The 24,351-nt window shown below is 38.0% G+C and overlaps 2 non-coding genes across 2 annotated transcripts; one reads left to right on the forward strand and one right to left on the reverse strand.

Moving 5' to 3' along the window:
• Positions 1-472: 472 nt before the first annotated feature.
• LOC128289772 (small nucleolar RNA R71) lies at positions 473-579 on the reverse strand. Its single transcript, XR_008279416.1, has one exon. It is a non-coding gene; the product is annotated as a small nucleolar RNA R71 (small nucleolar RNA).
• An 8,506-nt stretch (positions 580-9,085) lies between these two features.
• LOC128290033 (small nucleolar RNA R71) lies at positions 9,086-9,192 on the forward strand. Its single transcript, XR_008279674.1, has one exon. It is a non-coding gene; the product is annotated as a small nucleolar RNA R71 (small nucleolar RNA).
• Positions 9,193-24,351: the final 15,159 nt, after the last annotated feature.

Consider the following 24,351-nt stretch of genomic DNA (forward strand, 5'->3'; position numbering starts at 1 on the left):
TTAGCATGATGAAAGACAAGCCAAGATGGACCTTGGAAATCAAAATTATGGACAAGGTAATGGAGTCAATCAAGTACAAAACCTAATCCTTATTGCTGATGATAGAGATTGTGCCATTAGGCAACACGCTGTGCCACTCTTCAATAAGTTAAATTTGAGAATTAGAAAGCTGGATATCAAGGCACCCAATTTGAGTTGAAACCAGTGATCTTTAAAATACTCCAAATGGTAGGCCAGTTCAGTGGTATGCCCATAGAAGATCCACAGTTACACCTTCGATTATTCATAGAGGTAAGTGATTGATTTAAGTTAGCTGGTGTAACTAAAAACACTAAGGTTAAAACTATTTCTATACTCGTTGTGAGATCGAGCACGAGCATGGCTGAATTCATTGCCACCAAGTTCAATATCTACTTGGAAAGAATTAGCAGAAAGGTTTTTGGTAAAATATTTTCCACCAAGTAAGAATGCAAAGTTGCGTAATGAGATAACAACTTTCCAACAATTGGATGAAGAATTTTTGTATGAGGCGTGGGAAAGATTCAAGGAATTACTTATTAAGTGTCCTTATCATAGTATTCCTCATTGTATCTAGTTGGAGACGTTTTATAATGGTCTCAATGAGCAAATAGGATTAACGGTAGATGCTTCTGTGAATGGTGTGATTTTATCTAAGTCTGATAACGAGGCTTATGAGATCATTGAAAGGATTGCAAGTAACAATTACCAATGGCTAACAAATCGAGTAGTTACCAAAAGATGAGTAGTTGGAGTACATGAAACGGACACACTGACTTCACCCTCTGCTAAGGTATATTCTATTTTCTCTATGTTAAAATAGTTTACCACTAATGGTTTGTATAATTTTGCTGCTCAATCACTAAATCAGTATGAAGTAGTTTTTTATGTATACTGTGGGGACAATCATCCTTTTGAGAATTTCCCTTCAAATCCCAAATTAGTTTGTTATGTAAGGAGCCAATATCAAAATATAAGTGGAAAAGGTCCATAGTCCAACTTCTACAATCCTTCGTGGCGGAACCATCCGAACTTTTCTTAGAGTAACCAAAGAAATGGATCGAACAACAATCAAATCCAGCATAGACTTAACCAAACCCAAAGGTTTAACCAATAAGCCCCAAAACCACCCCAAGCTAAATCATCAACAGTTTGGAGGACTTGTTGAAGGCGTACATGGAAAAAAATGATGCCTTGATCCAAAGTCAAGTAACAATGATCCAAAGCCAAGCAGCAATATTGAAGAATCTAGAGATCCAGATGGGTTAGTTAGCTACTGAGCTTCATACTAGATCGTTAGGAGCCTTGCCGAGCGATACAAAAAATTAAAGAAATTTGGGTAAGGAGCATTGAAAAGTGGTAGAATTATGAAGTGGTAAGATTTTAGAACCCAAGAAGGTTGTAGCTAAAGATGAGTCTATTAAAAAAGAGGAAACTTAACCAACAGTTAAAGTTCCTACAATAGAAAAATCAGATGGTGAAAAATCTAATGAGGTAAACCTTAAACTAGTGAAGCTAACACCTACTTTTGTAGATTTACCTCCTTAGAAAAGTTGTCCATATCAACTTAGAGTTTTATATCCTCAAAAAATTTAGTAGAATAAGCAGAAACAAGAGGTAGAATTTAAGAAGTTCTTGGATGTTTTAAAGTAATTACACATCAACATCCTATTGGTGGAGGCTTAAAACCTTTTCCTAATTACGCGAAGTTTATGAAGGATATCTTGTCCAAGAAGAAATGACTTAGTGAGCATGAAACTATTGCTTTAACAACGGAGTGTAGTGTGTTTTTACATAACAAGCTACCTTCAAAATTGAAAGATCCTAAAAGCTTTATGATACCTTGCAACATTGGTGAATCATATTGTGGTAAAGTTTTGTGTGACTTAAGAGCAAACATCAACTTGATGCTGAAATCTACTTTCAAGTTGTTGTGAATAGGTGAAATAAGACTCACTACCGTAACACTTCAACTTGTGGATCAATCATTAGCATATCTGGAAGAAAAGATTGAGGATGTTTTGGTAAGAGTCAATGAATTCATTTTTCCTACTGATTTCATTGTTTTGGATTTTGAAACAGATAAAAAAGTTACGATCATCCTGAGGAGACCTTTCCTGGCCACAGGAAAAACGTTAATAGATGTGAAAAAATTCAAACTCATTATGCGAGTTCAAGATGATAAGGTAGCGTTTAACGTTCTGAAGGTAATGAAATTTCCCAATTCAATAGAGGAATTTTCAGTAATGGAGGAATTAGAAACCTTAGTTTCTATGGGAAGATGAAAAAGGTAATCAAGGTTTGGCTTTGATGGAAGCCAATCTAAGGAGTTATATTCAACCACCACGGTTTGAACCACTAGAGTTGGAAGTTCAAGAATTTACACAACCCAAATTGTCAATCGAGGAATTGCTTAAACTCAAACTAAGGGTACTTCTGTCTCACTTAAAATATGTTTATCTCGATAATAATTCTACTTTGCATATGATTATTTCAGCAGACTTGATAGAACATCAAGAGGAGCAATTGATTGCTATTTTAAAAAAAATTTAAAAAGCAATTGGTTAGACAATAGCTGACATACGAGGTAGAAGTCCCTCCTTTTGCATGCATAAAATTATTTTAGAGGAAGGTGAAAAAGGTAAGATTCATAGGCAAAGGAGACTTAACCTTATCATTGAAGAAATGGTTTAGAAGGAGGTAATTAAGTGGTTAGATGCGGGAATTATTTACACCATCTCAGATGGTACTTGGTTAAGTCTGGTACAATGTATACTGAAGAAAGGTGGAATCACGATCGTTGAAAATGAATGAAACAAGTTAATCCCGATGAGAACTATCACAGGTTGGAGAATCTGAATTGACTTCAGAAAGCTGAACAAAGCCACTTCTAAAGATCATTTTCCTTTACCTTTTATGGATCAAATGCTAGATCGACTGAAAGATAATGAACTTTATTGCTTTTTAGATGGATATTAGGGATACAACCAAATAGTTATAGCTCTGGAAGATGAACGTAAAACTAATTTTACCTGTCCATATGGTACATTTGGTTTTAGGAAAATGCCTTTCGGCTTATGTAATGCACTTGCCACATTTCAGCGATGTATGATGGCAATTTTCACTGATATGGTTGAAAATTATGTTGAGGTTTTCACGGATGATTTCTTTGTTTATGGTAATACTTACGATATTTACTTGAATAATTTGGCTAAGGTACTCAAAAGATGTGATGAGACAAATCTTGTCCTTAACTGAGAGAAGTTCCATTTTATGGTTAAGGAGGGAATAATATTAGGACTTAAGATTTCCAAGTATGGAATTGAAGTGGATAAAGTAAAGGTGGACTTGATTGAAAGATTATCTTCTCCCGTTAGTGTGAAAGGAGTTAGATGTTTCTTAGGCCATGCTAATTTTTGTCATAGATTTATTAAGGATTTTTCAAAAATTTCTAAACCTTTGTGTATACTTTTAGAAAAGGATATTGTTTTTTTTAACAAGGCATGTTTAGCAGCTTTTGAGAAATTAAAAAGCTAGTTAATTGTAGCCTCAATAATTGGTACACCTAATTGGAACTCACCTTTTTAGTTGATGTGTGATGCAAGCAATTTCGTTGTTAGAGCTGTGATGGGCTAATAAAGGAACCAAGTGTTTCACCCTATCTTCTATGCAAGAAAAACTTTGACAATAGCCTAGATCAATTATACGGTAGCCGAAAAAGAACTCTTTGCTATAGTTTTTTCTATTGACAAGTTCCGTTCATATATTATATAGGTACCAAAGTTATAGTATTTACCGGTCATGCTGCCATTAAGTAATTACTCACAAAGAAAGATGCTAAACTGAGGCTAATTTGATGGATACTTTTACTCGAAGAATTTGACCTTGAGATCCAAGACAGAAAAGGCGTTGAAAATCAAGTAGCCGATCATCTGTCAAAGTTGGAACAAAATGAGGTAACTTTTTCATTTATTCCAATTAATGAGAATTTTCCTGATGAGGATATCTTCGAGGTAAGACAAATCTATGAAACACCTTGGTTTTCTGATTTTGTCAATTACATAGCATGTGGAATAATTTCTCGAGAAATGACGTACCAACAGAGGAAGAAATTCCTTCACGATAGTCGATACTCTTTTTGGGAGGACCCGTTTTTGTTTAAACAATGTACAGATAACATAACTAGGAAATGTTTAGCTGTAAGTGAGATTAACAAAATTTTGTACCATTGTTATTCATCTCCGAGTGGGGGACACTTTGGTGGTTCACGTACAGCACCAAAGATTTTACAAGCTGGGTTCTTTTGGCCTAGATTGTTCAAAGATACTTATGTATAGGTGAGAAACATTGTTCAAAGATACTTATGTATAGATGAGAAACAATGATAGATGCTAAATAACAAGAAACATATCAAGAAGGAATGAGATGCCCTTGAAAAATATTGTAGAGATAGAACTTTCTGATGTATAGGGCATTGATTTCTTAAGATTGTTTCCTTCTTCCTATGCGAACAAGTATATCTTGATAGCTGTGGACTATTTGTCCAAGTTGAAGCCGAGGCATACCCAACTAATGGCGCTAAGGTAGTCATTCGATTCCTACATAAGCATGTATTTACACAGTTTGGGACTCCTACAGTTATAATTAGCGATGAAGGATCTTACATTGTAAATAAGTGGCTTAAGCGGTTGCTTAACAAGTATGATCTGAAACATAAGATTGCTACTGCCTATCTCCCACAATTGAATGGGCAAGTTGAAAGGGTGAATCGAGAAATCAAAGGTACTCTTGAAAGAGTAGTGCACCCTAACAGAACAGATTGGTCTCGAAGGCTCGATGATGCACTATGGGCCTATCAAACTACTTTCAAGATAGCGTTAGGAATGACTCCCTATCGATTAACTTTTGGAAAGGCATGTCATTCACCGCTTGAATTAGAGAATAAAACATACTAAGCTTTGAAGTGATTGAATTTTGATCTTAAGTAAGCTAGTGAAAGAAGAATGCCACAACTCGATGAATTGGAGGAGTTGAGGTTATTTTCGTACGAGAATGCCATGATGTGTAAAGAAAAATATAAGAGACGGCATGATAGTGTGAGTTCAGAGAAGATTAGAAAGTGTTGTTGTTTGATTTAAGGCTAAGGTTATTTTTGAGAAAGCTCAAATCTCGATTGAAAGGACATTATACCATCCACAAAGTTTATTCATATGGAGCTATAGAATTGTACAAAAACTATGGAGGTACGTTTAAAGTTAATGGTCAACGTCTCAAGCACTATTGGGATGGTGAAGTTTTGCGAATTAAAACCTCGTTCAAATTATTAGACTCTTAATTTTTCATGATTTTACTTTTTAATAAAAAGTTAGAAATCATTTTCTTAAATTAGTAGATTTAATTAATTCTATCTAAGGAGATTGGAACTTAAGTAGGACCGTTGTGACCCCTCCAACCTTTCCTAGGAATTAATTTAATGCAATTTTTCTAGAAGAAAATTTAAAATTAATTTAAAATTTTTAATTTTTAGTTTTTTATTTTATTTTATTTTAATTTTTATCTTTGTCTTTGTCTTTAATTTTAATTTGTTTATGTTTAATAAAAGGGGTCAAATTGGCCCAAGTACTAACCAATTTATTTATTTTAAGCAGTCTTGTTTAAAAATACAGTTTAGGCTTAAGGCCAGAACAGTAAAGATGAGAAATTTACCCATTTTTGTCATCGATAAGGTTCTACAAAACCTTAATTTTGCCGCCACCAACTATACTTGCCGCCCAAGTCACCTTAAATTAGCTAAATTTTAGCTACAAAATTACTCTAATTGACCACTATATATAACCCTCTCTACCTTCATAATTTTCACAGCCCTTTAAGCCATTAACTTAAACCCTAAACCACTCCTTCTTTTCCCTCTTAGTCATGGGCCTAAATCACAAAATTTCTCCCCAAATTTCTTCCTTATCGCAAACCCCTAGTACTGTTGCTACACGAATTTTCCCGAAGCAATCGTTCTGTTGTTGCATTCTTATTGCTGCCGCACGTCTATCGTCACTGTAAACTGGTTGCCACCTTAAAAACTTGCTCTCAACCCATTGTTGATTCTTCTCGCTTCCTTGTATCAAAAATTTGTTTAATTTTTAGGAAAAATGTCCACATCTCGCAAAAGAACTATTTCTTCCAAGCCTATGCCAAAAATACCATTGTGATTCAAGATGAAGAAGTGAAAGAGAGGTTTGATTCAATCTTAAAGAATCAACCTATGATGCCAGAAAAAGATTTCAACTTCGAAAGCACTAATAAGTTGTGCCTTTGCCAATTCGAAAGATGATTGATGCCCTCAATTGGAATTATTTTTGCGGTACACAATGATTACCCGATAAGGAATTAGTTTGAGAGTTCTATGCCAATTTTACTAAGCCAGATGCTACTAAAGTTCTTGTTAGCAAGAAAAAAGTACCCCTAACTTCTAAGACCTCTTCCGAAGATAGCATTGTGATTCAAGATGAAGAAGTGAAAAGAGGTCTGAATCAATCTTTAAGAATCAACCTATGATGCCGGAAAAAGGTTTCAACTTGGAAAGTAATGATAAGATGGTTGTGCCTTGCCGATTTGAAAGACAATTGATGCTCTCAATTGGAATTATTTTTGTAATTGATGCTCTCAATTGGAATTATTTTTGTAATGTAGGATTATTACCTGATGAGAAGTTAGTTCAAGAGTTCTACGCCAATTTGACTAAGCCATATGCTACTGAAGTTCTTGTTGGCAAAAAGAAGGCACCCCTAACTAATAAGTCCATTAATGATTTGTTTAACCTATTGGATGTTGAAGAAGATGAGTACTTTGCCATGATGACAAATATAATTTGGGATTTCCTTCAACAAGTACTTAATTTGCAATTTATCATAGCCCGTGTTGGGGAAATCTTTCCCCTGTTTTCACACGGCCCTAAGCATGCCCGTGTGCTTGGCCGTGTCTGTGTGGAAAAACCTATATTCAAGATCTCTATTAGTAAGTTAGCTGTTAAATACTAAAATTTAAAGAAATTAATATTGTTTGTGCTCGGGTTACCTCCCGAGAAGCGCTTATATATAGTCTAAGCTCGACTTACCTCTCCATTGAATGGTCATGGGGGTTCAAAGAGTTTATACTCCTCATTCCTACTATCATTCTCATCAAAATAAGGTTTTAGACCAGTGTTATTTACCTTAAAAGTGCCAAACTTGGGATGACTTACCTCAACTGTATCGAATAGGAAAATGCTATGTGGTAGTGACAATGTGGGGGTCTGCGGCATCTAATAAGACTCTATCTCCAACCTTAAGTTGACGTGGAAAGGTGTTGAGCTCGTTCCGACATAGTTTTGGTTTATCATATGTTCTCGGTTTATGCGTCCGCCATTCATCTAGCTCTTCGATTTGTAGCCTTTGATATTCATGAATAGGGCCTCTGCTACTGCTTGAGAATGACTCATGTGCTTCCTTCAGAGTCATTTCCTGCAAAAGTAGGTTGTACCATATTGTCAGTTTTAGTAGAATGGTTTAGATGATCACCTTCAATTTCTGATATGGCGCTAGAATTGCGAGCTTGAAGGGTGATTGTTTCATCTCCCACACGGAGTGTGAGTTCACCTATGCCAACATCAATAATCATTTTAGCAGTTGCTAAAAAGGGCCGTCCCAAAATCAAAGGAGTGTTGCTATCTTCCTCTATGTCTAAAACCATGAAGTCAACGGGAAATATAAATTTATCGACTTTAACTAGCACATCTTCAATAATACCCCTAGGGAATCTTATAGTTTTATTTGCTAATTGAATGCTCATCCTAGTCTGTTTGGGTTTCCCAAGACCTAATTGTTTGAACATTTTGTAGGGCATGACGTTAATACTAGCCCCTAAATTAGCTAATGCATTATTAACATCTAAACTACCAATTAAGCAAGAAATCGTAAAACTCCCTGGATCTTTTAGTTTGTTGGGTAGTTTATTCTGTAGAATAGCCGAGCAAACTGCGTTTAGCTCCACATACGACGCCTCGTCCAACTTCCGCTTATTTGCTAAAAGCTCCTTTAAAAATTTCATTGCGTTTTGCATATGCGATAGAGCTTCAATAAACGGTAAGTTAATGTGTAATTTTTTTAAAAGTTTAAGGAATTTACCAAATTGTTCATCTAAGCGGTCTTTCCTTGTCCCGTTGGGGTATCGCACACGAGGTTTATATTCGACATTCACTGATTTGTTTTTATTATGACCTAGCTCATCTTGATCTTTGCTCACCACAGTTTATTGCTTTGGTTCTGGCTCAGGCTCAACGAATCTTTCTTCATCTTGAACATTAATCGTGTTGAGCTATTCCCTTGGGTTTGGTTCAGTATTACTTGGGAAGCTACCTTGTGGTCATTCGGAGATTAGTTTGGAAAGCTAGTCGATCTGAGTTTCGAGCCCTTGGATCGATAGTTGTTGATTTTTAAGTGCTGTCTCTGTATTCTGGAAATGAGTTTCTGACACCGATATAAAATTTGAGAGCATCTCTTCAAGGTTCGGCTTCTTTTCCTATTAGTACGGTGGTTGTTGGTAGCCTGGAGTTGGTCTCTAATTTCCTTGGCCTCCCTATGAGAAATTTGGGTGGTTTCTCCAACCTGCATTGTAAGTGTTACTATATGGATTGTTTTGAGATCGAGAATTATTAACCATTTAATTTAACTGCTCGTTATCCATGTTGTGGCCATAAGGTTGGTATTCTGAATTGCTTGATCCACCTCCACTTGCTTCGCACTACATTACTGGGTGAACCAGTGAAGAACTAAGAAAACCATCAATTTTTTTATTCAATAGTTCTACCTAATTAGAGCGCATGGTGACCGAATCGACGTTATAAACACGGTCTGTTTTTGTTGGCTTTGTCCTCATGACTTGCCACTGATAGTTATTCAATGACATCTCCTCTATAAACTCATAAGCATCTTCAGGTGTTTTATTATTGATGGTTCCGCCAGAAGCTGCATCAACCATTTGCCGAGTCGAAGGATTCAGGCCATTATGGAAAGTTTGAACCTGAAACCAAAGCGGTAACCCATGGTGAGGGCACCTTCTCAATAAGTCCTTGTATCTTTCTCATGCATCGTAAAGAGTTTCTAAGTCCATCTGCACAAACGAAGAGATATCATTACGTAATTTAGCCGTTTTAGACGGCGAGAAATATTTTAATAGAAATTTTTCGGTCATTTGTTCCCAAGTAGTGATTGACCCTCGTGGTAATGAGTTCAACCACTGTTTAGCTTTGTTCCTCAATGAAAAAGGGAATAACCGAAGATGAATGGCATCATCAAAAACACCATTAATTTTAAATGTATGAGTAGTTCCAAAAAGTTTGTTGAGTGAGCGTTGGGATCCTCATCCTGCAAACTATCAAATTGAACAAATTGTTGTATCATTCGAATAGTGTTAGGTTTTAGTTCAAAAGTATTTGCAGCTACAGTAGGTCTAACTATGCTCGATTCAGTTCCTGTTAAAGAAGGTTTAGCATAATCATACACAGTGCGTGGAGCAGGATTTTGATTAACCGCAATTATAGGAGGTAGCTGATTGTCTTGGTTTTCAGCCATCTCTTCGGTTGGGGGTTGAGTATCGTCCTCTTGCTCGTTCTCTGTGTATCTTAAGCTTCGCCTTATTTCTCTTTGGTTTCTGCGAACTGTGTGATCGATTTCTTATAAAAAAGTAGTGGTCCTGACGGGTTTCTTCTAGTCATAAACTATAGAAACCTGACAAGAGAAAGAAAAAGTAAATTAATAAATAATAATAATTAAATTAAATTAAATTAAATTGCAATAAGAATAAATGACTAAAGTAATAAAAATTGAGCGTACCTAATATCTTAGTTCCACGGCAATGTTGCCAAAAACTTGATCGCGATTTTTGTGATAGGTAAGTTTTAAATATTTATAATTAATCGTTCTTGAAACTAACTATTATCGTGATGTAGGCAAGTGTACCTATCGAACAGTAGTATAGTTTTAGCAAGACCGAGTTGTCGAACCCAAAGGAACTAAAAGTACTAGTAACAACTGTCTTTTTGTTATCTAGCCTAAAAATAAGGTGGTTTGGTTTTAACTAACTAATACTAATCTAAGAATTCACAGAGAATGGAATTGGGGGATTACTTTTGGAAAACGATTGAATTAAGACAATACCTAAGGAAAAATCTACCTAGACTGTATTTGTTATTCAGGCTCCAAATCGAATGATTTATTCATTTAACTTGCTCCGTAGAGATCCCTAAGTTATGTTATTATCCCTATTCAATACTAATAACATCTAATCCCTAGATTGAATAATTGAGACTTTTCTCTAATTAACACTTTAAGGTTGCATTAACTCGATCTATGGATCCCCCTATTAGGTTTCTCCCTAATCTGGCAAAATGTTGTCACCCTATGTCTAGGCGCACAATCAACTCCGCTTAATTATGACAAATGTACTATTAGATACGGTCTATTCCTCCTCTGAATAAAAGCTTATCTTGAATCAGTATCCTGGGATATCAAAATAAGAATTAAGAACACATAATTAAAAACAAGTTAAATATTTATCATACAATTCAGAAAATAATAACAAGATTCGTCTTAGGTTTCATTCCCCTTGGGTATTTAGGGGATTTAGTTCATAACTAAAAAGGAAAACATCTCAGAAGAATAACAAATAACAAACATAAAGAAAACCCAAAACTCTTGAGGAAAGTTGAGGGGGGATCTTCAGTCTTGATGATGAGACCGGCTTCTGAGATGGATCAATCGACTTCCTTCGAGTAATTCCTTCATTCCTCTTCGTGCCTCCCCCTTTTCCTCCTCCTCTAGGGTGTATTTATAGGCTTTGGAATGCCTAAAAACCCTCAAAATTGGCCTTTTCTGAATTGGACTCAACTATGGCTCGACAGGGACACGCCCGTATGACATGCTCGTGTGAGTCATGCTTCGATTCTTCCAGATTGACACGGCAGTGTGGTATGCCCATGTGAGGAGGTCCAGGCCATGTTGATTTCGTACTTTGGCCCATTTTCTCCATTTTTGGCTCATTTCTCGTTCCTTTCGCTCTTCTATGCTCACCTAAGTATAAAACATGAAATTAAGGCATTAGGAGCATCAGATTCACCAATTCTAAGGAAAATCATCCATAAAATGCGTTAAGCATGGGTAAAAATATGTATAAATTACGGTTTATCAATAAGAATCTAATATGATATATGTAACACCCCTACCCCGTATTCATCACTGAAATAGGGTTATAGTGCATTACTAGAGTTTACATTTCAAAACTATGAAAAATATAAATCATTTAATTCACAACATCAAGTATAGAAAATTCCATCAATAACATACATATTTTCCCTTATACGAGCTCTCGAGGCCCTAAAAAGACATTAGAAACCAATTGGGACAATATTGGAAACATTTAGAATTTTTCGGGAAAATATGAAAATTTTCAAACTACAGGGGTCACACGGCCATGTGACACACACGGATGAGACACACGCTCGTGTCTCAGGCCATGTGGGCATTCAAAATAGGGACACACGGCTGTGTTCCAGCTTGTGTTTGTGCCCTGTAACTCACTAACTTAGGTCACACGACAAAGCCACACGCTTGTGTGCTAGGCCGTGTACCCTTCAAAATGGCCTCAAACGCCCATGTGCCAGACTGTGTGCTAGGTCGTGTAATAGCTTGACTTGAAACCCTTTGAAAGGTACAGAGGACACACGACCGTGCCGCCTAGCCATGTGTCACACATGGCTGAGTCACACTCGTGTCTCTGCCCGTGTGGACGAAAATAGGCCACTTTCAAGTCACTTTTCTCACCCAAACATGCATCCACCTACAACCAGTTTTCCACATATAATCAAGTATTACAAAGTGCAACAAACCATACTATAATAAACTATCCAATTAAGGTACATAAGCATACAACCAATGTGCCCAAAAGACACCTCAATCACAACCGTTAAACATGTATATCCATATACATAAATTGGCCAAAAGTTCAACTAACTTATAACTAAACTTATATCATAACTTACCACTTTGTTTACCTATCAAATTTCACACCAAAAGTACCAAATATGCCATTTTAAATCTAGCACCAATAGCAATACATGTCATCTATATCAATTATACAAATTCACCACATTCAAACATATCAAAAGGCCATTTGTAATATACATTTTTATCCACCATTTGAACTTCCATCATATAGTTATCATGCATCCCAAATATACATATGTCTAACTTATATATATTTGACCATAAATTATCCATATATATAGTTTAATTCCATTTCAAGGTATACCATAATTGACCACATGCCAAAATTACATTCAAACATACAAATTTGGTTATTCAAAACACAACTTCAAATGACCATATCAACTCCAATCATCAAGTCCATCTAACTGACACAACTCTAACCATACCCAGATGGTTCCAATAATCAACATGTATATAAACCATATTTCCATCATGCACATCTATTCAAAACCTTTCCAAAGCATACCATATCTAGACCATGTTGAGGTTAATTCATCATATATCACTTGGGCCATTCAAACATGCTATAACACATTATCAAATTAACACATATCAATAAGGCACAAATGTACCAAGGCTACATCAGCTAAAATGACATATACATGCCAAACTCATCAACTAACATTCAACAAATCAACAATCATAAGTCCACCTATACATGCCATTATAACCTTAACCAAGACATCAGACTCTATCGATATAATCGTTGGATAGTTTGATAGATCTTCGACGAGCTTTCAACCTGATCGAACTTTTGATAATCTGTAAATTAATAGAAAGATAACTATGTAAGAAATGAATGCTTAGTAAGCTCGTATAAACTTTAGTCATATCAATCCATTCCAAATATGAAATTTATACTTATAAAAAATAATCCTATACCAATACCGCAAGATTCATGAAACCATATTTAATAACTCACAAAGTGAGTAAAATCACCGCATCACATATACATATCATTCCTAGCATAGTAGAATTTATAAAACTTTAAACCCTTTCAAATTTTCTTATTTTCATTTGTATTTCATTACTTTCCATTGCAATTACTTTCTTTAACTTAATTAACAACACCAAGTCAACTCATCATTCCCTTTTTCATCATTTTACACTTCAAATATGAACTTACTATTTCATTATCTTTCCACACCCGTTTCATTTGCATATCACACAAGATATAATCATATCATTTAGCCATAGCCACAAGCTAGTGCATTTAAACATAGTTCTTTTGGAATTAACCACATGATAACCATTTCAATAAAAATTACATATTTTGAACCTTACCACTCTTTCATGATCACTAGCATATTTCCATTTAGGCACTTACCATATCAATGCATAACTTATAAGTTTAACATTGCCTAATCCAACCACAACTTGGCCAAAGCCTAAACATTTACACCAAACATGTTAGCATACAAGATATAAATTGTAAGCACATTAACATTAATAGCCATTTAGCCACAACATGTATCTCATGAGTTTACAACTGATCTCAACCTATAAAATTTTCATGTATAATCATATCAAGGATGTTCATATATGTACATGTCATAGAACATATCATATTGTTTGTTATCTGAATAATGCTGTTGAACCATTTAGAATACCATTGGATACCCAGGATAGCTCACACATAGTGTGCTAACTCATATAACTGTAATCCATCGATTCCTATACATGTATGCTCACACAAGCTATGAAAATGGGCTTGCTCACATGAGCTGTGTATAACAGCCCATTTTTAGAGTTAATCAGAACAGTGGTTTTGGGACCACAAATCTAACATCAGAAAGTTTATTTTATTATTATTTTAATATTCACAGCATGATATTAGAGTTGTGTGAAATGTTCGTGAAGAAATTTTACCATTTGAATGGTTAATTCGGTAAAAAGGACTAAATTGCGTAGATTGCAAAAGTTGTGTTTTATAAGCTAAAGGTGTCAAATAGCTATAGAACTTTAAAGTGAAGGTCCTTATGTGGCAAATAGTCTATTTTTGAGTTATTGGATGATAGTAGAGTGGCATTTGGTGTAATTTCAAACGTTTTAAATGGTTTAACAGGTAAATAAGTAATTAATGTAACACCTCAAACCCGGCCCAAATGTTATGGCCAGATCTGACGTGTCACATGGACTTACGACTTAGTATGCATTCGCTGGTTTAAGTGATTGGAGTGGTCTTTGTAAAAACAACAGTTGAATGAAAAGTCGGTTTATCAATCTTTAGGCTATCCATTTGTTGTGCTTGTTGAGTCTTGAAAACGTTCATTAATTTTGAAAACCCGCGCAGCCTAACACTAGTAGTTTCGTCATAGTATAAATATAATCAGAAAATAAAACCATAGCGGAAAAAAGAAATTTAAATAGCGACCTTATTACAACTTAAAACCCAAAATTAAATCAGAATATAAAAATAATAAAATAAACTAACTTAGAAAAACCAACTTTGCGAGATGATGTGGCCACTCAATCCCTCACGGCTCCAAGCCCACTATGGTTGGGGATTTCTGCAGAGATGAAAATAAAGGGTGAGTTCAAGAACTCGGTGTGTAACATAACCCAACCATAGCCCAAAACAGATCAAACCTCGAGTCAGACTTATCTGGGCCTTGGCCTAGTCATGTAAATCAGAATGAAACCCATAGGCCCATAGCAGATACAGAACAAATTTATCATGAATGTAGAAATCCCAACCCAGAGCCATCCATAACACCCCCGTACCAGCCTTACACCATGTGGGGAGACTATTCGACCTACCCAACCGCTACACGCCATAGAAATTGCAGCGAGGCTGCCAGATATTCTGACAAAGTCACCAGATACATGTAACACCCCGAACCCGAGACCATCGCCGGTGTCGGACACGAGGGGTTAACAAGCCAAGTTCACATGTTTTGCCACCAATTTGACATTTCCAGTCAGGCTGGAAAACTGCGTCACCGTCGCCTTAAAAATCATATCTCGAGTTTCAAAACTCGGAAACTGGTTTTGTAAATTTTCCCTGAATTTAGACTCATATATCCATCCATGGATTTATTTCTAGAATTTTTGGTTGGGCCAATTGGTACAGTTTATTAGTTAAAGTCGCCCATGTTACAGGGATCGACTGCTCTGACCTTCACGCGCTATAACTTGAATATCTCTCTGTACAGGACTTTAATACTGGTGTCGTTTGTTTCTAATGAAACTAGACTCAAAATGGAATCTGTACATATAAGGCATGACTCCTAATTCTTTCTGGATAATTTATAGTAAATTTTTAAATTTGCGACAGGGGACCCAGAAACTGTTCTGGCCCTGTCTCACAATAGCTTTCATATCTCTTAACCTGTAACTCCTTTGACCATTTCGTTTCTTCCATATGAAAATAGACTCATCAAGGTTCATTTACATAGCTTATTCACTATTTAATACCATTCCTACAAATTTTGGTGATTTTTCACATTCACATCACTGCAGCTGGCAGCTTCTGTTTTTAAGGTAGGTCTTACCTATTTTGTAGTCTCCATGAACCAACTAGTCTTGCCATACATAGGTTCATATATGATCATTTTAACCATACCAATGGCTGATCATGTGACCAACATTCCCATTTCCAATCCATAATCACATCATGACACCATATATATACATACAAACCAAAAATAGTCTAAGTTCATGCTTCCTTTTACGAGCCATTTTCGCATGGCCGTATACATATACATCACCACATTTTTAAACCAACAAGGGATAGTCCTATACATGTCATTTCAAAGTTCAAACAAAATTTATACCAAAATAGAGGCGTTGATAGTGTGGATGACTTCGACTTTATTGATCCCGAATCCGATTGCTATCGAGCGAAATCTATAAAACAGAGAGCCAAAGCAGCGGGTAAGCATTTTTATGCTTAGTAAGTCTCAAGGAATATAATCAGCTTTAATTAAAGCAATACATTCACATAACCAAATGCATCATTCCATTAATACACATTCACATAGTCATTCTTACTTCACACTTCATCATTATATACTTTCACAAAGTATCGATCAATTCAATAGCTGAAATTGTTAGGCGATTGAGCGAATGTTGCTCAAACATGTCGACTTTCCAATGCACATATAAACGTACCTTATTCTTTGGGCTTTTCGAGCGTACTAATTGAATTCATTACAGCAACCAACACTCACCTCCAGCCCAAGATTCTTGAATATAACCGGATATAACCACGTGCACAAATGCCTTGGTCTTAGCCGGATAGAATGACTTCGCACGAATGCCTTGGTCTTAGCCGGATGTAGCCACTAGCACAATTGCCTTGGTCTTAACCGGATATAATTTCCAACATTAACGTCTTGGGCTTAGCCGGATATCATTCAATTTCTCATGCGCATACATCAATAATCATTGGACATACATATTTCATTTTCAGTTACTAAGGCTCAAACACAATTATGATCACTAGCATAATCGCCTTGGGACTTAGCCGGGTATCATTCAAATACTCATACACACATAATCAATAATCAATACACATCCATACATCATTTCACATAATTCAAGTAGGGTCACTTCTTGAGGACTTACCTCGGATGTTGTCGAGCGGCTTTTACGGCTATTCGATCACTTTCTCCTTCCCTTGTCCAATTGTGGCCCTCTAAGCTCTTGAGCTAATTCAAACAAATTCAATTTATTAAAACCTCATTGTGCTAGCTTATGGCGAATATGACAAGGAGTTTAAATGGTCATATGGCCACCCTTTAGCTTGAATACACAATGGTCATGCACATTCTATACTACATCAAGCAATTCAATACAATTTATTCGAGCATCAAGGAAAAGCTAAGGCCTTCAATAGGCTACCCAAGGCCGAATATTCATGTACATGTTGAGGCCAATTATGCACTTAATACCTCACAAAAACAGCATGCATTTTACTAGTTAATGCTTTGCATATTGTAGCTCAAAACTTATAATATAGCATCAAGCACTCATATGTGTGCTAGGCGAATGTGCTTGCAATTTCACAATTATTCTTCAACATCTTCTTCTTTAAACAAACATATTCATCACTTCCTTCATAACCAAAACATCATGTGCAAACATATATATACATATATGAGCATGGCGAATTTCAAGGTGTCCATAGCCATCCAAAACACAAATTTTAACTAACATGCAAGAAGCATGAATCATGCTCATGAATGCATCATGGCGAATATGACAATCATGCCCTTTTAACTTCAATCATGGTTGAACAAAAGAAAACTCAAAATCTTACTCAAGAGTAGACAATCCATCATTGCATGCATCATCATCAAGCTTCACACTTAGCATGCAATGGCTTTATCACCATAACAACTTTGGCCAAATACCATTTCCATGGCATAACAAAGATTTGAGCCATGGCTAACATGCACATCAAGTTAGCAACCAAAACATGCATGAAACTCCCAACACAACCTCATACATACCTTAATCTTGATGCAATTTAGCCAAATCTCCTTCTAGATCTCTTCTAAACCAAGCATGAAGCAAAAATCCTCCCCCTTTTTCCTTAGTATTTTCGGCCAAGAAGTGAAAATGGATGGACAAAATTTCTCCTCTCTTTTCCTCTACTCACGGCAACAAGGGCATCCAAGCTCATCTTTCTCTTTTTTTTCATTTTTTATGCTTATTTTTATTATAATACTTCCTACATAACTCACTAGCCAAACATGTTGGAAACATGTTTTCCCTTGCCCATAATTTGTCATGGCCGGCCATCCACCTTAGGAAATGGGATAATTGACATGCAACTCCATTTATTTCACTTCATGCATTATTAGGCCACTTAAAAATACACCTATCACATTTTCAAGTCCTAGCACATGGGTCCTTTCTTATAAATTTGCACCTAATTAATAAAAATCAAGACACGAAATATTTACGCATACAAATTCCACATACAATAAGCACAGAATATAACACCTAATTATTCTTGTGACTCGGTTTCGTGGTCCCGAAACCACTCTCCGACTAGGGTCACATTAGGGGTGTCACAATACAGATATTGTGGCAAGGCCACCAGAACAGATATATATATGTGGCGAAGCCACTAGATTGCAGCGAGGCTGCCAAATATTGTGACGAAGTCACCAGAACAGATATATGTGGCGAGGCCACCAGATTGTAGCGAGGCTGGTAGAACGCTTCCTCCATCAATATAAACCCATGTCCTATGCAACAGAAATAATATGTCATGGCATACGTATACAGAAACAAAACATCATGCTTTTCAGAAAAAAAATAACCCTAGGGGTAAAATCATAATTTTGCATAGATAAGGGTATTTCAGTAATTATTACCGATTGCTAAGGTTTCATGCTCATTCTAACGTTTACCAAGTAATCAGAAGTACTTACCTCGTCTTTTTACCAAAGTGGGCCCGTTGGCCCATTGGCCTGTTTTCGACCCATTAAGCCCAAAAATACCGTTGTGCACAAAAATGCACACTCTGCACTCTAATCATCCAAATGCACCATATTCATTAACAACTGTCTCACGAAGCGCCAGACGCCGCCCATTCTAAAATACCAACGTTTCGGTATTTCAGCTTTTACCAATTTAGTCTAAGGGAGGGTGTCGTTTACACACCTGGTTGATGACGATTGATGACGATATCTCCTACGCGATAATCCTACAATCGATCACTAACACATTAGACTTACAAATTAACAGTAACTAATATAAATCCACGTCAACTAACCCAATCATCACACAAGTTAGTCATTTACGCACGAGGGGCAAAATAGTCATTTTACCCTTGAGGGATAAATCGATAGTCCTGCCATACAGGGGTATTTTAGTAATTCTACAACTTATCCACTTAGGCCTACGGACCCATTGGGACCAAATGGCCCATTTCAGCCTATCGCGGCCCGAAATAGCCGTCCTACTGCTAGAGTAATGAGATATACACACCTGTTAGGAGACTGCAGTTAATCCGCGCTCTCTTAACTGACACCCAACCCAAACGAGCACGTCACAAAGCGAAAGGGATCAGCCAAGAAGGGTATGCCTACTCTCCTCATGGTTTGCTCTATTTAAAGCCAGCTCTCAATCTACTCTTATGTTAGCTTCCCGATGTGGGATCCCTCCATCACCAGAGTTTAAAACCAACACCAACTCTTGCCATCCCAACATAGCAAAATAATCAACCTTTGCGTGCCAAGGGATTCGAACCAAAGTCCTCTTACGCCACCACCACTAGGCCATCAACTCATTTGTGTCATAAATCCAACACATTAAACTTTAAAGTGCACCTACTTGCTTCCAGATTTATTGAAAAGAAAAACTAAAATATATTACAAGAGCCAAGACTTGAACCTTGGACCCCTTGCTTCCTCTATGGTGTCACTTCCTTGTCCCCTAAGTGGTGCCACCTTGCCACTACACCACACTCCTTTTTGTGTCATCTTTTACCCCTTTACTCTTAAAAGCCCAAACGCCAATTGCATCACCTGTTCATAAAATTAAAATTCCGAAGACTACCAGGGATTTAACTTAAGTTTGGGCCTTCCAAAGGCCCACTAATCTACTAAAATATATATTTTAACCAACCAGAACACACACAAATTTTAAAAAACACAGAAACACAGAAAACCCAAAAATTGGGGCGTTACAACTCTACCCTCCTTAAAGAAATTTCGTCCTCGAAATTTTACACGAATAAAACAGATGAGGATATTGTTGACGATCGCCACTTCGCTCCCAAGTAGCTTCCTCTCGCCATGATTACGCCCACAAGACCTTTACTAGCGGGCCGATTTCCTCCTCAAAATCTTAACATCTCGATCCAAAATCTGCACAGCTCTTCCTCAAAAGTCAAGTCTGTTTGGACCTCGATCTCTGCAACCAAGCACAACTTTGAGTAGGGCGTAACGATACCGCCTTAACATGGAGAAGTGAAAGACATCATGAATCCTATTCAACTCTGGAGGTAGCTCCAACTGATAAGCCACTGGACCCACTCGCTTAAGAATCCGATAAGGCCCAATGAACCGCGGACTTAACTTGCCTTTCCTCCCAAACCTTAATATTTTCTTCCAAGGTGAAACCTTCAAGAAGACCATATCACCCACAGAGTACTCAATTTCCTTGCGCTTCAAATCTACATATGACTTCTGTCTATCAGATGCTTCCTTCAATCGGTCTCTAATCAACTTGACCTTCTCCTCAGTATCTGCCACTAACTTAGGTCCAAGAACCTGTCGTTCACCCAACTCGGTCCAACAACTAGGTGTACGAAATCTTCGGTTATACAGTGCTTCATAAGGAGCCATTCGAATACTTGCCTGATAACTGTTATTGTATGCAAACTCTGCCAACGGTAAGTAATCCTCCCAACTGCCTCGAAAGCTGATAACGCATCCCCTCAACATGTCTTGCAGAATCTGAATAACCCTTTCCAACTGACCATCAATCTGAGAATGAAAGGCTGTACTAAAGTTCAACCACGTACCCAATGCCTCATTCAACTTTTGCCAAAACCGAGATGTGAATCTAGGATTTCGACCAGAAATAATCGACACTGGCACTCTGTGAAGTCGCACTATTTCTGCAACATACAATTTGGCTAACTTCTGAAGTGAATAATCAGTGTGGACAGGTATGAAATGAGCAGATTTGGTCAACCTATCCACAATTACCCAAATCGAGTCCTTTTTCGACGGTGTCAAGGGTAACCCACTCACAAAATCCATGGTTACCCTCTCCCACTTCCAAAGTGGTACTTTCACTGGTTGCAAAAGTCCGGAAGGTAATTGATGTTCAGCTTTCACTTGCTGACAAGTTAGACATTTTCCCACAACTTCCATTACCTTTCGCTTCAATCCAGGCCACCAATACAACTCCTTTAAGTCGCAATACATTTTACTCCCTCCAGGATGCATAGCACAAAGACCTTCATGAGCTTCTTTCAGAATTGCTTGCCTCAAGTCAAAGTCCTTCAGAATACAATCTCTACCTTGGTAACATAGAACTCCCTCACTGTTCAGTCTGAACTCAGAAGTATCCCCATTCTTAACCTATCGGAATCGAGAAACCAGGGACTTATCCCTCGACTTTTTTTCCTTAATCTCATCCACCCAGGTCGGCCTAACTTGCAGTTCTGCTACAAACTACCGTCATCATACAGACTCAAACGAGCAGACATAGCTCTCAGATCAGATACAGTTCTACGACTTAGGGCATCAGCCACCACATTAGCTTTCCCTAGGTGATACTCAATCACCCAGTCATAATCCTTAAGCAACTCTATCCATCTCCGCTGCCTAAGGTTCAGCTCCTTATGAGTCAGCAAGTACTTAAGACTCTTATGATCTGTGTATATAATACACCTTTCTCCGTATAGGTAATGTCTCCAAATCTTAGGCGCAAAGATTACCGCTGCCAACTCTAGATCATGAGTAGGATAGTTAACTTCATGTGGTTTACGCTGTCGCGATGCATAAGCAACCACTTTACCCTCTTGCATCAGCACACAACCCAACCCTACATGTGATGCATCACTGCATACGGTAAAATCTTTTCCAGACTCCGGCTGAATCAGTACAGGTGCCTCGGTCAAAACTTTCTTTAGCTTCTCAAAAGATTCCTGTTATTTCTCAGTCCAAACTAACGGCACTCCCTTCCTTATAAGCTTTGTCAAAGGCGCTGCCATCACAGAAATCCTTCCACAAACCTTCTATAGTACCCAGCTAAACCCAGAAAACTTCTAATTTTCGACACTGACCTCGATGGCTTCCATTCTAGAATCGCTTCAATCTTTCGAGGGTCCACCTTAATCCCTTCAACAGAGACAACATGCCCGAAGAAAGTTACCTCTCTCAACCAGAACTCACACTTACTGAATTTCGCATAAAGCTTCTTCTCCCTCAACACTTGCAGTACAATACGAAGATGCTCATCATGCTTCTCCTCAGTTTCAGAATAAACTAGAATATCGTCGATAAAGACGACCACGAATCGATCCAAGTATGGCTGGAACACTCGATTCATCAGATCCATAAATGCCGCAGGTGCGTTCGTCAACCCAAATGGCATAACCAAGAACTCATAGTGACCATACCGAGTTCTGAATGCCATCTTATGAATATCCACCTTCTTAACCCTCAACTGATGATACCCAGATCAAAGGTCAATCTTGGAAAATACTGAAGCTCTTCTAAGTTGGTCGAATAAATCATCGATTCTTGGCAGTGGGTACTTGTTCTTAATCATCAGTTTGTTCAACTGCCGATAATCGATGCACATCCACATTGACCCATCTTTCTTCTTTACGAACAACACTGGTGCTCCCCACGGAGACACACTTGGTCTAATGAAGCCTCTATCCAATAACTCTTGAATTTGGGCTTTTAGCTCCACCAACTCCTTCGGTGCCATCCTATAAGGTGCAATGGACACCGGTGTCGTTCCAGCAAACAAGCCAATTCCAAACTCAACCTCTCGGTTCGGGGGCAAAACCGAAAGCTCCTCTGGAAAAACATCTTGAAAATCCTTGACGGTTCTAACTTTATCCACTGTCAGATCCTTAGTTTTCGATTGGCTTACAAATGCCAAATAAGCCTCACATCCCTTTCGAATCCACTTCTCGGCTCTCAATTCAGATACCACATTAGACAGATAATCCCTACACTCGCCTATCACAAAAACGTCCTCATCCTTTGTGGTCTTTAACATTATTTGCTCAGCAGCACAATCCAGAGTAGCCCTATGCTTAACAAGCCAATCCATTCCCAAAATAAGATCGAATTCTCCGAAAGGTAGCTCCATCAGATCTCCATAGAAAACATTTCCTTGACTCTCTATAGGCACATCTCTATACAGTTTATCTACCCTAACCGAATAACCCAAAGGACTTTGTACAGATACCCCACTCACGATCTCCTCAGAGCACACACCCAACGACCCAGATATAGCACATACAACATATGAATTGGTAGATCCAACATCTATCAATGCAGTGTATGGCATACTAGAAATTAGAAATGTACCAGTTATGACGTCAGATGCATCACCCTCCTCTCGGCAACGAGCTTCATACACCAACGCCGGCTGACGAGCTTCAGCAAATCCAGCACCCCTGCCAGGCGCTCCTCGTCCTCGACCATTTCCATTACCACATCTACCTTGCCCACATCCTCTCGGAAACTGTGGTCCACCCCTTACTGGTTGAGTGACCCTCTGCTCTAAAACTTGAACCTGATCTGGTTCCTAGGGACAATCCTTAACCCTATGCTCCATAGATCCACATAAAAAACAAGCACCAGAACATTTCCGACACTTGCCCATATGCATCTTCCCACAATTCCTACAACCCTGCGGTCTAACAGCATTCATCGTACTGCTCGAATTGGCTCCATTACCCTTGCAATCTTAACATTCCTGTTTATACCACCTGAAAGTCCTGAATCTCTCCTAAAACGATTCTGATCTTTCTCACGATTCTGTCTTTCTGCATGCTTCACTTCCTCAGCTATCTTAGCTTTCTCCACTAAAGCAGCAAAGTTACGCTCCCTCTGCGGAGCAATCAACACCCTAAGTTCATCACCCAGACCATCTTCAAAGCATATGCTATGCTTATACTCTGTAGCGACAATCCCAGAAGCATACCGGTTCAGTCTTAGAAACTCAGACTCATACTCAGCCACTGACTTACTCCCTTGGACCAGGTTCAGAAATTCTTTCCGGCGAGCGTCCACGTAACTAGCCCCAACATACTTTCCTTTGAAGGCTGTCTTAAATAGCTCCCAAGTCACACTGTCAGCAGGAGTTCCATCTCTCACCGTGAGCCACCACTGATAAGCCTCTGTCTTAAACAGCTCCCAAGTCACACTGTCAGCAGGAGTTCCATCTCGCACCGTGAGCCACCACTGATAAGCCTCATCCCTGAGTAACGATATGGCTCCCTTCAGCTTCTGCTCCACAGAGCAGTCCAGATCATCCATAACCCGCTCTGTGGCTTCTAACCAATACTCAGCCACATTCAGAGCTACACCAAATACGCCCCTAAATATCTCTACTCCATTGGCCCGGAGTCGCTCAAAAATAAACCCCCGAATTTCGTTTCCCGTACTTACCTCAGCAACCCTTTCCAAAACTTGGAGCATTGCCTGGGACAGAGCATCGTCCCCGGCACCTCGATCATGAGACTCTACCTCTGTTGCTGGTGGTACCGGTGCATTTGCTGTCGGTACATGTCCTGAAGACGAAGATTCAGCCTGAGCATTAC

The sequence above is a fragment of the Gossypium arboreum genome, chromosome 2, assembly GCF_025698485.1.
Source record: "Gossypium arboreum isolate Shixiya-1 chromosome 2, ASM2569848v2, whole genome shotgun sequence".
Classification (NCBI taxonomy): Eukaryota; Viridiplantae; Streptophyta; class Magnoliopsida; order Malvales; family Malvaceae; genus Gossypium; species Gossypium arboreum.